The 13,881-nt window shown below is 40.4% G+C and overlaps 1 protein-coding gene and 1 non-coding gene across 2 annotated transcripts in view; both read left to right on the top strand.

The window, feature by feature from the left end:
- Positions 1-42: 42 nt before the first annotated feature.
- On the top strand, positions 43-114 carry trnae-uuc (transfer RNA glutamic acid (anticodon UUC)). The gene has a single exon. It is a non-coding gene; the product is annotated as a tRNA-Glu (tRNA).
- A 3,243-nt stretch (positions 115-3,357) lies between these two features.
- elf1 (E74-like ETS transcription factor 1) overlaps positions 3,358-13,881 on the top strand; it is a 65,692-nt gene continuing 55,168 nt past the window's right edge. Inside the window, exon 1 of the mRNA XM_066649803.1 lies at positions 3,358-3,522. The gene's annotated coding sequence lies outside the window, so the exon portion shown is untranslated. The remainder of the gene's footprint in view (positions 3,523-13,881) is intronic.

Below are 13,881 nucleotides of genomic sequence, written 5' to 3'. Positions count from 1 at the left end.
GACACATGAATATAATAAGAAAATGTTGGCCACTATCTAAGCTCCCATATGGTCTAGCGGTTAGGATTCCTGGTTTTCACCCAGGCGGCCCGGGTTCGACTCCCGGTATGGGAATGCAAGCTTTTATTTTTGTATGAACTGTACTTTACAGCTACAACAGTTTATAGATATATCCATTAAAATTAAAGAATTATACCGGCGCTGTACACAGGTTGCATACAAATACAGCAGATAACAGCAGCTTGTTCCCTAGGGAAATTTTAGAGACGCCACACATGACCTGGTTGACTGCAAACCTTTGGCCATAAATTACAAACCATCCCGGTACAGACCAGTGTGACCAGACGTCCTCTTTTACCCGGACATGTCCTCTTTTTTAGACTTAAAAAAATGTCCGGGCGGAATTTCACAAACGTCCGGCATTTTGTTTTTCTAGAGCTTACATAGAATTTTCGAGAAGCGTTTCGTTCACAAACTAGTCCCGCCCTCCCCTACTTCGATTGGTTCGCTTGAGTGAGAAGGGAGCGTGGTGAATCTTCTGATTGGACGTTCTGATTGTAGAGCTACCGTTATTGGTCGATAACCTTCTCTGTAATCATTTAATTGGTCAGTCTGCACGTCAGTAGTCCTTGTCTACGTCAGGCAAAGCTCATGTACCCACCCTCATCTCGAGCAGCTGTGCCGAAACGGAACTGTAAATTCTCGGATGAATTAAAAAATAAATTCCCATGTTTTCCCATGTGTAGCAAATAAAGGTGTAAAGGACCTAAAAGCACACATAGGTTCAGCTAAGAATACAACGGCAGCGAGGGGCGGGGCGAGAGCTCATCACCCCCCCCCCTCCTCTTTTTCACCTTCTCAGACCTGGTCCCCCTAGTACAGACTAGGACTAAAAATATTTGCTGACGGAAAAATTTGCATCTTATTTTATTTCTGGACGCCTCTGTAATTTGTATGCAGGCAAATTAGTGCAATGACTGAACAAAAACAAAACCATGAAAGTCTTTTGCCCACCATCGATTAACTGTATTTTCACAAGCATCACTGATATTTCAAAAACTAATTAATATGAGTCCAAAATATGTATATTATTCTTATTAGTAATCCTCTAGAATAATGTAGATTTGTCGATATTGTCAGGTATTTAAAATAATATATAAATAAAATAACATATAATCAATTTTAATTAATTGCCAAAACACTAACACCCACCCACCTTGTATCTACACTCACTGTCCATTTAATCAGCTCCACTCACCGTACAGGAGCACTTTGTATCTCCACAATTCCAAACTGTAATCCATTTGTTTCTCCGCATACTTTCTTATCTCCATTTCACTGTGTGTGAATGTTCAGGAACCCCACAGAGCAGGTATTTACTGTGTCTTTACTGGAATTCTGTGAAGCTGCTTTGTGAAAACATCACTTGTAAAATGCGCTATACAAATAAAGTTTGATTTGAGGTATGATTTGGGTGTTGGTTCCTAGTGCAGCACTTTGCTCCCAGTGATTGTGGGCAGGCTCCGGACTCACCGTGGCACTGAATGGATGAGCCGCTAAAAACAATGAATGAATTAATGATTGTCAGTGCAGCAGTGACACTAACACTGAGGTGGTGTGTTTGAGTGTGTTGCTGTGTGAGTGTGAGTGGATCAGACACAGCTGGGCTGTTAGAATATTTAAAGCCCAGAGTGTCACTGCTGAACTAAGAATATTCCACTAACCAACAATATCCAGCCGACAGCGTCTTGTGTCCACTGAATAATGACAGCCAACACAAACTGAGCTACTGTGTCTGACTTTAGATATACACACAATATAGGTGTGCCTAACAGAATAAATAGTGAATGGAAACTACTGCGGATTGTGATCTACGCATACCAGACTAACACATCACCACCACATCAGTGTCACTGCAGCACTGAGAATGATTCCCCACCCAAATCATAGCTGCTCTTGATTGTCGTATGAGGTTCTGACCATTGAATATTGAAGAGCAGATGAAATCGGGATGATAAGAGTCGGCAGATTGGTGGACTACAATCTGCAATTGTAGAACTACAAAGTGCTCCTGTATATAGTCCATTTTATCAGGTGCTCCAATCACTTTCATGGCCACCGGTGTATAAATCCAAGCAGCTGGGCATGCAGACTGCAAACATATTTGAGAGAATGGGTCGTTCTTAGGAGCTCAGTGAATTCCAGCATGGTACCATGGTATGATGCCACTCGTGCAGTCGTGAAATTTCACAATTGGAAGCCATTGTGAACGACAGCAACTCAGCCACTAAGAGGTAGGCCAAGTAAAATGACACAGCGGGGATATCAGACGCTGAGACACAAAGAGCGCAGAGATCAACACCTCATGCCTTCAGATTCGCTCAAGAACAGCACCTAGTAAGCTTCATGGAATGGGTTTCCATGGCAAAACAGTTGCATCCAAGTCTTACATCACCAAGCGTACTACAATGTGTTGGGTGCAGCAGTGTAAGGCATGCCCCTTAGTTCCAGTGAAAGGAACACTTAATGCTTCAGCATACCCTGAGATTTTGGACAATTTCATGCTCCCAAATTTCTGGGAAATGTTTGGGGACGGCCCCTTCCTGTTCCAATGTGACTGTGCTCCAGTGCACAAAGCAAGGTCCGTAAAGACAGGGATGAGCAAGTTAGTTGTGGAAGAACTTGACTGGCGATAGAACACCGATAGAACACCTTTGGGATGAATTAGAGTGGATGTTGCGAGCTAGGCCTCGTCCAACATCAGTGTCTGACCCACTAATGCGTTTCTGGAAGAACTAACAAAAGTTCTGATAAACACACACCTCATGGAAATCCTCCCCAATACAGATTAAACTGTAATAGCCACATCCTACTAAACCCCGGGGATTAAGACTGGGATACAAGCGAACAATTTTGTCAATATACGTATGTGTTATATATATGTAGTTATTCTGTGCCATGGAACCAGAATACTTCGTGTGATGAGGGATTTTTTGTGTCCAAAAGTAAAGAAATGATTTCCTCAGCAAAGACTCTGAGCAGAAACGCTCCCCAGTGTTGTTTCTTGTCTGAGCCACTGACACTAACTCGAGCTCTAATATTTGAACCAAATCGTACTCAAGTGTACTCCCTGGTTTTGTATTTTGAAAGTGTTTATGTATTTGTGCGGATCCAGGGCCTGTCCTCTGAAGGCTGTGTGTGGAACACTGAGGGAGCGCTGTCCAATCAGATTCGAGGGAAAATGTGAGTGCGAGGAATTCCCCACGCGCCGCCTTCCCGTTCCAGCGAAAACAGAGGGACCTTTCCCGGAGATACGAGCACGAGACACGGAGAGCAGAGCGCGCGAGCTGAGAGAGAGAGAGAGAGGGAGAGAAGTAGAGGAAAACAAGAGGAGTATTTGTAAACGGAGAGAAAGGTTCCAGAGCCCTGAGGAGAATGTCTAATCTCTCTGGAGCAGTTTATTTAAGGTGGACATCGCCTTTCCATCTCTGACACTGTTTACAAAAACAAGCATCACTTACGGTAAGTCATTCGGGTTTTTATTTATTTATTTCCCCATGGGCTCCAGAAATATGTGGACACTTTAAAACTGGTGCGTTCATCTTCTTTAAGTTGTTGACACTGTCGTTTAGTTCTCTATAGAAAGGCATTGGAATAAAAGCAGTAGAGCAGCTAAATACATGACCCGAAGGTTATCATGATCAATGCCAAGCGTGTGCTGGGGCGGTGTAAAGAGCTTCAGTATTGGGCTGTGGGCTGTGGTAAGTGATTGAACCCCATCCAGTACCTCAAGGATGAATTGGAGTCTGTTGGTTGAGTACCTGAATGTCATCAAATCTCACAACGTCTAGTAAAGACTCCCCAGGAGTCTCCTTCCAGTCGACATTGTGACTGTTATGTTTGTTTGTTTGTTTATTGGATTGTTTGTTTGTTTGTTTGTTTGTTTCTATTTCATCTGGTTTAAGTTAATGAATGTCTGATAATAGGATAATGGACAAACAAATAGCACAGATCTTTGTTAGAAATGTACAACTCCACACTGTAAAGCAGCCCTCTAAACAACTCTTTCAATTTTAAAACAATTTACAGCGTCTATTCAGGCGGTCATTAATTTGAAATATAAAATGATCCTCAGTTAATTCAGTTTGTTGAACATTGAGAAAAACAAAACTCTGTCCTCTGTTGTCCTCTCAGTGAGTTAGAGTCCACCCCCCAATAGCAGAACTACCCTCTATTCGCAACATAGCGCCAGTGTGCACTTATCTGCTCCAACACGATGGAGGCATGTGACTCAGCGAGCCACCCCAGTCTGAGGGTCCCTTGTCTCAGAGTCTGAGAAAAAGTCCTATAAAGACACTGTGTGTGTGTGTGTGTGTGTGTGTGGGTGTTTGGGGGGTGGGGGGGTTCATGGTTGTATTAGCGCCACATTTCTGAATAAACATTGTGTTTGCTTGTTATAAATATTCATAGGGTCCTGTTAATAAAGAAGCAGAGCGTTTTAAAGAAGCTTTTTAAACCGGTAAATCATGGCAATCAATGTTTATAAATTTGATAATGCATTTTTGTTCTGTAAGTCCAGCTGACATAAGATAAACCATCAGTATGTTTAATAGTCCCTGAATGAACCAGGTTGGGTACAGAATCTCTGACACGTCCAGGCCACAAGGTGTCAGTATAATGGCTGATTCGTAACGTGAAGAAGATTAAGTGAGTAAATGATAGTCTGAGTATCTGCCAATGGAATACAAACCTAGAACCCTAACCTAGCTCATAATTAAAAATCACATACCGAGCTCATAATTAGAGCGCTCAGACGTAGGTAAGACATTGATTAGATTTAAGATGACTTCAGTTAATGTGTGATCGTTTAAATTGTTTTCTTTGAACAGCGATAATACGAGATAAATGTGGTGAATAGAAGCTCGTTGAAATTGATATAGTTCGGTTGTTTTTCTAAACGCCTCGATGCTCAACCCATCTGCTCAGTGTCCAAATGTTTCCCAGATGTTTACATCTCTTTGGGCTCGGACTCTGGCCTTTTGGGACATTTCTTTTCTTCTGAACGTTGGGAGGAGGAGGGAGAATGTGTTCATGTTGCCTTTTTTTTTTAAAGATGATGGGAGTTTTTGGGATTACTCAGCACTGCCTTGTCCCAAAAGAAGATCAGCTGTTTTGAATGGAGCCCTCCCTTTTACTGCAAAACACACACACACACACACTCACTCACACACACACACTCACTCACACACACACACACACACACACACACACACACACACACACACACACACACGCACACACCCCAGAGGCCCTGGGATAGCTGGAAATTTCAGTCTTCTGAAACCAATTATCCTCAGTAAGAGGCTCTAAATATACCCTCACCAGTGAAGTCATTCTGAACCCTATGCAAAGCTGCTGCTGTCTCTTGGAAAACTATAATATTTCAGATCGAAATACAAAAGTAAACTCACAGTGCATTTATTTTACTGTGGTACATTGTGGGCCATTGGTACAACACTGAAATTTCCAACTTCCAAAATAATATCTACTTATCTAATAATATCTAATATCTTATTACATGATCTATAATTTATATTTTATATCATATCATTTAGATTTGACCAGGAATAATGTCAGTGTAAGGCATTTCTTTCCAGATAAAATCACAGCAGTACATGAATATCCTTGAATTATTTTCATAGTAATGCAATAATAAGGAATATTAAATATATGTCATAGATGATTTGTTAATAAGGCAGGGTTTTTTTGAGGTGTACAGCAGCTAGAATTCCCTCATTCATATTCTGGAGTACGTAGCTATGATTTCATAGTCAGCAGAAGATAAACAGAGTGTGGGAGTGATAGCATATGATACAAGGCCCTGAGTCAGAGCACTATACTCCACTCAACTGTAAAACTCTGATTGTTGTAGCCTCGGTTTGATGCTTGAGAAATCACATAAAGATACGAGCTAATGGGCTCTATATTGATCTGTCTGCTCATTTGTGGACATTCATCTTTATAAATTCTCCATTTCAGGAACTGCATGGTCAAGGCCCAGCAATATGAGACCTCTCCCTCCACAGAGCTGCTACACTGCTTTTAGGGGGCTTTAGTCTCACTGCACTGCACTTTATGTCCAAAAATATGCAGACACCTCTTCTAATTAGGGAACAGTGCACCCATTCTTTAAACAGGCATTCAGAGCCACGCTGCCTTGTTTAATTGCCATGTGATGCTCTACAGGCTTGAAATCACCACACAGTGCCAAGGAATAAAGAGGGATATAAAAGCCCTCAGCAACAGAAGTGTGCCTTCTGGAGTGATGGAGCCACATACAATTGATTAGGAATGAGTTAAATGACCAGAACCTACAATATAACATCAGTACCCGATGTTTTTGTGGGTGAATGTAATGAAATCCTTACATGTTCCAACATCTGGTGCACAGCCTTCATTAAAGAGCAGAAACTATAAGAGAAAGCCCTGCATATTCATGCCCCTCATTTTCGAAACAAACATTGGATGAGCAGGTACGCTCTTAGAAATAAAGGTGCTAAAAATGGTCTTCGAGCGATGCCATAGAACATGGGTCACAAATAGGCAGCCCATGGTCTGAGTCCGGACCGGACCTGGCCCTGTAACTGATAAACTATTAAGAGCTTTGAACAGAGTGTGTGTTTAAAGCGGTGTGACTCTTCTAGTCGTTACGGTGCAGGTTTAGCGCTCCAGGAAACTCACAGACCAATCACATGCGTTTCTGCACAGCACACGTGAGGCTATTGAGCCAATCAGATTTGATGATAATATTTTTTAAAACTTTCAAAAGTTCTTCACACACCTCATGAATAAACATGGTCCTTCATGGACCCAAAAGTGTTTTTTCTGTAGCATTGCTCAAATAACACTTTGTATACTCTCTGAAAAATAAAGGTAAGCTAGAGGTACATTATTGTCATAAAGGTATAGACAGTGTAAATGTACCTTTAAAGGTACAACAGTGATTTTAAAGTCCAGCTTTGTTCTTTAAAGGTACATTATATTCTCCTATCTATCTAACGTTACACTTATATAGCACCTTTCTAGACACCCAAGGACTGACTGCTCAGAACACACACTGGAGAGAAGCAGCAGCCAAACGTGCACAGCGTACTCTCGACCAGGAACAACCATCCACCTGGAGGACTGCATCGGGCACTAGGGTTTCACCCAGGACAGAGCGCCAATCCATATCACTCACACATACAGACATTCATTCACACACACACTCATTCACAGGACAGTTACTACACAGAAGTCAATTCACCTACCCTCCATGTTTTTGGACTGTGGGAGGAAACCCACGCAGACACGGGGAGAACATGGAAACTCCACCCAGATAGGACTTGCACCCAGATCCCAGCACTGAGAGGTGAATGTGCTCACCACTAAGCCACCGTGCCACCTCCTCTCCAGAAGGAGAGTTGAATACTTTTAATCTTTCATTAAAAAACTGTGTAAAATAAAAGAAAATAATATAAGTCTTGAAGATTAAATGGGGGTATGAATCAACACAACTTTAAAATCTACATTTATAATAGTATAAGGTACAGTTATGTTCCCTATTGAAAATATATGTTTGAGGGTAACATCACAGTGACAGCAAAAGGTATCACCAGTGTTAGTGGTTGTGTTTAAACTGTGCCCTACTCATATCTAGTGCAATATTTTGGGATTCAGCCATTTTTGTATTAGTGTTCGAAAAGAGGTTTATTTGAATGCCACTCAAACAATCCCACAATGCACCGCAAAATGTATAGTGTACACTAGCAGACAGCATATTACCCATAATTCAATGTGTTGTTTGGTTACAAAATAAAAAATAAATAAATAAAACACATGAGGAAGTGTCCAAAATCATTCACTACCCTCCTGCATTCAATTCCCTATAAAAGTACATTATAAAATACATTATACAGTGAATAAGTGAAGGCAGCCATTTTGAACACAGGGCGTGTAGCATCTTTATTTTTAAGAGTGTATATACAAACCCAGTGTATTGAAAATGATGCAATATCTTTTTGTTTTTATTCGACTGGACCACAGTAATAAAGGACTATAGCTTCCACAAGGTGGCATTGTTTGAGTAAAGGCATGTGGTTTGTCATGTGAACGAAACACGAAAGAGGATGTGATATTATTTGTCATCTTCAGTGTTGCGTCACATTGAAGGTGAGGGGTTTTACTGAGGCTTAGATACAGCTCTCAGACTTTTTCCACTATCAGCTCCGCCTGTTGTTGTTTAACTGTGGGTTATTCCGTTCAGTTACGTGTTCAAGTCTCAGTCAAGTCTCGTTCCGTTTCTGTAAATAAATAAAAAAATACTAAAAAGGTTCCATGTGAATGTAGTTTCTGTGGAAAAGTAAAGTAACTTTTGTCTACTTCTCAGTTTCTTTGTGTTGACACAAGTAGCTTTGTAACTTGATTTCCAGCTTGATCTGAGCTCATACGATTTTAGGGTAATTCCAGTTTGAACTCAATGCCATTCACAGTTCACCTGTTGTAAGGACAGGAATGCGCTGCAGGTGTGGCCTGTCACCAGTAACGTCATCGTCATACTCAAACGTGTGTCTAAACCCTGGCTGTGTTGCTGAGATGGAGTCAGTGCTTTGGTGCACCAGTTGGCACTCTGGCTTTTCTTTGATGTACACTGAACCATCACTGGATTAGGAACACCTAGCTTCACTCTCTCTTCACTCACAGTCCATTTTATCAGCTCCTCTGACCATACAGTTACAGACTGAAGTCCATACTTTCATTACCCCATTTCACTCTGTTCTCCAATGGTCAGGACCCCCAGAGGACCCCAACACAGCAGGAAAGATTTAGGTTGTGGATCATTCTCAGGGCTGCAGCAGCACTTTCAGAAGTACCCAAAAACACATTGAAAAAGAAATATTGTGAGAATGATTGTCATGCTTTCTCGGAATCTAATACTAGTGTGTGTGTGTGTGTGTGTGTGTGAAACGATAGAGGATAGAATACACATACCAAGTTAGTGACCAGACCTGTGTCTCCTTTTTTAGGGAACATGACAAACCGGTTTTATCAGAGATATTACAGCTTTTCAAGGCTTCACTTCTCAGCCTTGTCTCTCCTTGTTGTGGCTGAAGGAAAATGTGCTGTTTTTAAAGGAGACGTGTTTTTCCAAATGTAATGGAGGCCTGGAGGAAATGTGCACTTTGTTCAAGTGTCTGTTAACCACAGAGGCCTTGAAACATCCAAGAGGGAATATGCACCAGAATTAGTTTCGCAATCACTTTAACACTATTTTTAAAATCACAATACACACATCTAACAGTAAAAGAATTATTAGGAGGTAATTATTAAGATACACGATGAACTACAGTGCAGTTGATGTTTAGTCCATGCCATAAGGTCACAGTTTGCAGTGCCAGAGTGGTGTAAATCTACCAGACCTATGTTCTCTGTAGCGATGGATCTCCAATAAATCTGATATTATATCAAGTCGCATTCAATCCAACAAAATGATAGAAACTATAAAAGCAGGCATATGTCTGTGAGAAGAACCATGATCCTCACCAAAACAAGACTAATTCATATGGAAAACTCTTGAATTGAATATGCTGATTTGTAAAATGTGACAGTGATGAGTTAATTTCTCAGTGAAAGTGTGAATTTAGGTTTTAAAGCAGGTTCTCTGTCCCCAGTCAAATATTCATTATATATAACATTTCTTTTCTTTCTTTTATTAGTTTTGTTGTTGTGCATTTCAGAATAATGGCTTGTTCCACCCTCAGGCTTTTTAAATTATTTAATGGGTCGGTCCATTAGGTTTTTGTCGGGGATAATGCGCTGCAGCGGTACAAAATATCTGATCAAGTAAAGTCATCTTAAATGTAGTGAATATATCTAATATGTTTCATTCTGAGATTGCTGTAAGAATATTAAAGAGTAATCAGCATTTTTATGGCCTTTGTTTGGATTGATTTATGTCACTTTATCTTAAGAGAAACTGTTTTTCTACATTCGCAGATTCTTTACATTGTTTAAGGAGATATTGCTTGAAACAAAAGTCAACAAGTCCTATTCACTCTAGATATATAACTGAACACAAGTAAAAATGAGAAAATATAGAATAATTTTATAATAATTTTGCACACAGTGTAATTATGAGAAGCATTAGCTGTGAGGATTTGATGTTTTCATTTAAGAAGTGAAAGAGCTGAAATGTAAAACAATAAGTTGTAGTAATATGTTTATTTCTAAGCACAGGTCTGGGAGCAGTGTTGACACAGGTCTTGTCTGAGACAGATGAGGCGTTTGAGCGACGGAGAATCCGGTTCTGTAGGCTAAACAGTGTCAAGTGTCATTTGAATTTAGAGACTGAACCTTTGTCCAAAGCAGTGGGAGCTGACACATGACAGAAAGAGAAGATGTGATGTGAACCTGTTGGAATGTTGGCCTTGTTATTTTTTGTTTAATGGTTAATAGCCTGACTTTTGTGAACAGTGGAGGAGAGTGCACTGTCAGAAATATTGAAGTAATACAAAATCTAACCAGAATTTTTAATATATCTCATAATGAGATTATGCATAAGAATAATATTAGATACTCATCTTGTTTCTACTCATCCTGACCTTTGAGACGAGTTGGAGTGTTGTTTGTATCCGGAATTGATCATCCAACAACAACAGTACCTGACCTCACTTATTTTTATGTGACTGCCATCAAATCTTCACAGCACTGTTCAAGGATCAACTGTACAGCTTTTCCTGAAGAGCAGAGCATATTACTGCAGTACACAGAGAATCAAACTCCTCAGTAATACCCTTTGAAACTCTTCAAAGCATTGAGTGGGTAGAGATCTACAAACCTTTGGCCATATAGAGAATATAGTGACTTCTTGTAATCTAGTGATGTTGTTGTAATCTTTAAAGGGGACCTCTACAACTGTGGGGAAATGCAGTTCCCTCTGGTTTGTTTATGTTCAAAATCTCAGTGTCTTTTAAGGAGGAACTGTGTGTTTGGAAAGAAGAATGACTGTTGTTTGTAAGCGGCTGAAATGTAACTTGTCTGTAAGTTTTTATTCACTGTTTGAATTACCACAGAAACTCATTTGTAACTCGAGTTGTTTCGTTTTGTAACACTTTCTGTAATGCCATATCCCAAGTGTGGAGACACCTCCACCTTAAGTGATCCGAAACAGCAAAAGTAAGTCAACATTACCCACCTATGGAGCAGGAATACAGCAGCATCCTCATCTCTGTTCATGCGTTGATGACTGAAATTCAGATACCTTTCTATGACATTAGGAGAGAGAGAGAGAGAGAGAGAGAGAGAAGGCCTAGCATACCGGACTGAGACAGTTTGTTTTTTTACTAATTTACAGACACTGAGGCTTTGTAAAAACATTAGACGGTTTTTCCATTACAAAAAACAGACTGGAGAGCAGTAAACGATGAGGAAACACCTTCAGATTTTTATAAAGATTTTTCTGATTACAATCGTCACCTTTATCTGTAATCTCTCAAAATCTTTGTAAGTTTCTGTAGTATTTTAAGTGATTTATTTGTTCAGGTGTAAAGGAATGTAACGAGAGTATGGCCAACGTTCATAATTCAGTAGCACCTTGTTTATTTAAAAGGCTTCTCTCTCTCTCTCTCTCTCTCTCTCTCTCTCTCTCTCTCTCTCTCTCTCTCTCTCTCCCTCCTCTCTCTCTCTCTCTCTCTCTCTCTCTCTCTCTCTCTCCCTCTCTCTCTCTCTCTCTCCCTCCCTCCCTCCCCCCCTCTCTCTCCCTCCCTCCCGCCCTCTCTCTCCCTCTCTCTCTCTCTCCTTCCCTCCCTCCCTCCCTCTCTCTCTCTCTCTCTCTCTCTCTCTCTCTCTCTCTCTCTCTCTAATGACTGGAGTGTAATGACTGATTTTAGACCTGTTCAGAAGGTATAGCAAAATGTAAATGATCAACAAATACAGTTGGATATATTCATAAACAGCAGGCTTAAAAAAGTAACATGACCTCACTAATGTTTATGTGGCTACCATCAGATCCTCACATAACACATGTTCCATATTTTAGTAGCAAGAATTCCTTGAAGAGTAGAGGCTGCTCCTGAAGTTGTAGTGTAACTATTGGCCTGTGTCTCATTTGTTTTACATCAAGGCGCTTTGTTTTAAGAACGCAGAAGTTTATCCCCATGTTTCTGTTGTACAGTTAGAGCATTCTTTACTATATTTCAGCATTATAGTATTGAGTTTACCCTGAGGGAGTGTCTTTGTTTACCTGTCCAAAACCACACTCCGTTTATCACACCGAGCCATGGAGGCTGTGACTCAGCACTTTTGCGCAGTTTCCATCAACCCACCACCTACTCAAGCCGTTATGATGACAGTCAGGTCACAGATCTGTACCTTAACCCACCATTACATCATTCTCTTATGGTTATCATTAGTCAACGGTCTAGATTTTAGTATTAACATGAGTTGTTCTTCCTGTTGTTATATTCCAGCTTTGTACACTGCAAAAACATGAAACCACTTTAATCTAGGCAATGTATCTAATGTATCTAATATTTCTAATTATGAGGTTGTTTCAAATATAGATAATTTATGCTCAATTTTACTTGCTATACAATGTTTTATCTGTTAAAATTGTCTTAGTACTTTGGCCAAAAATAGACTTTGGGGGAAAACAAAATTTCACCTGCTTGTAAACACATTAAATATAATAAAAATAAATATTTAAAGTAAAACTGTCCAGAATAATCATATAATCCTGAGCAATCTCATAATAAATTCACTAGATCCAAGATTATTTAGCACTTTTGCCTATCACTAGTAGCCACACAGATTTAAACCAAAAAGTGTCCCATGGGAAATGGTCCTGTGAAGAATTAATGACATGTATTTACACCTTCGTCAACAAAGTATTCTCATATTCATCTCGTATTCACCTGCCTCTAATGCCATAGACACTGTCTGTCACGTTGTGCTGAGTTCTGGCTTATTCCTGCCGATCCTCTCTTCTTCATCTGAGGGTTTAATTAAAATAACCCACTGCCCTTTCCTTCTGTCCCTTCGCCGTGACCCATGAGAGTTTCTCCTACAGAGTAAGGGCTGTCATCGGTGCCTAATGACTCATAAAACAGCGATCACCTGACCTAAGGTCATCGGAAACTTGTCCAGCTTAGCCGCTTTCGGGTGTGTTTTGTAACACGAGCTGACAGCTTCTCTTGTTAGAAAAAGGCACAAAAGTGGGCTACAAGTAAAGTCATTTGTTCTAGCCCACCTTAGACACTTTCTCTTACCCACTTTTGTAGCCCGTATTGGTGCTTCTTTCTATCCCATTTTTAGGCCTTTTTCTAACCCACTTAAGTTCAATGACATCATGATGAGTATCTCCAGACAGTTTTCTTGGGTCCTTGGGTAATAATACACTCCCAGGATTGTAAGGCAGACAGTAGGTTTATGCATCTGTGCCAGCACATGTCAGTTTCGCTCCCAAAAAAAAAAGAAGAAGAATAAAAGCCACTTTTTGGCGACTGTTCTGTGGCCCTGGCAGATATTTGGGGTAAATTTGCTACAGAGATAAGGAGATTCACGCCGGATGTGGGCCACACCAGTGAATTTGTGAATGTAGAACTAGAATGTAGTGCCTGTGTCTGTTTTTAAAGGGGTACACTGCTGCAAATGTGGTCTTTTTCTGTTTGGTTTGGACTCAGCCACAGTGACATGTAGCAAATTGTTTTATTTTTAGGCTGTAAAGGAAAGGTGTGTCTTTGCTCTTAGTCAGCAGCAGCACATGATCAAGGCCTGGTTTCATGAGGGTAGAGAATTTCTCACTACTGGTTCTTAGAAAGAAAGAGAACATAACGTTGTAACTCT

This window comes from Hoplias malabaricus, chromosome 17 (assembly GCF_029633855.1).
Source record: "Hoplias malabaricus isolate fHopMal1 chromosome 17, fHopMal1.hap1, whole genome shotgun sequence".
Lineage (NCBI taxonomy): Eukaryota > Metazoa > Chordata > Actinopteri > Characiformes > Erythrinidae > Hoplias > Hoplias malabaricus.
This window is presented reverse-complemented; position numbering and strand designations above follow the sequence as displayed.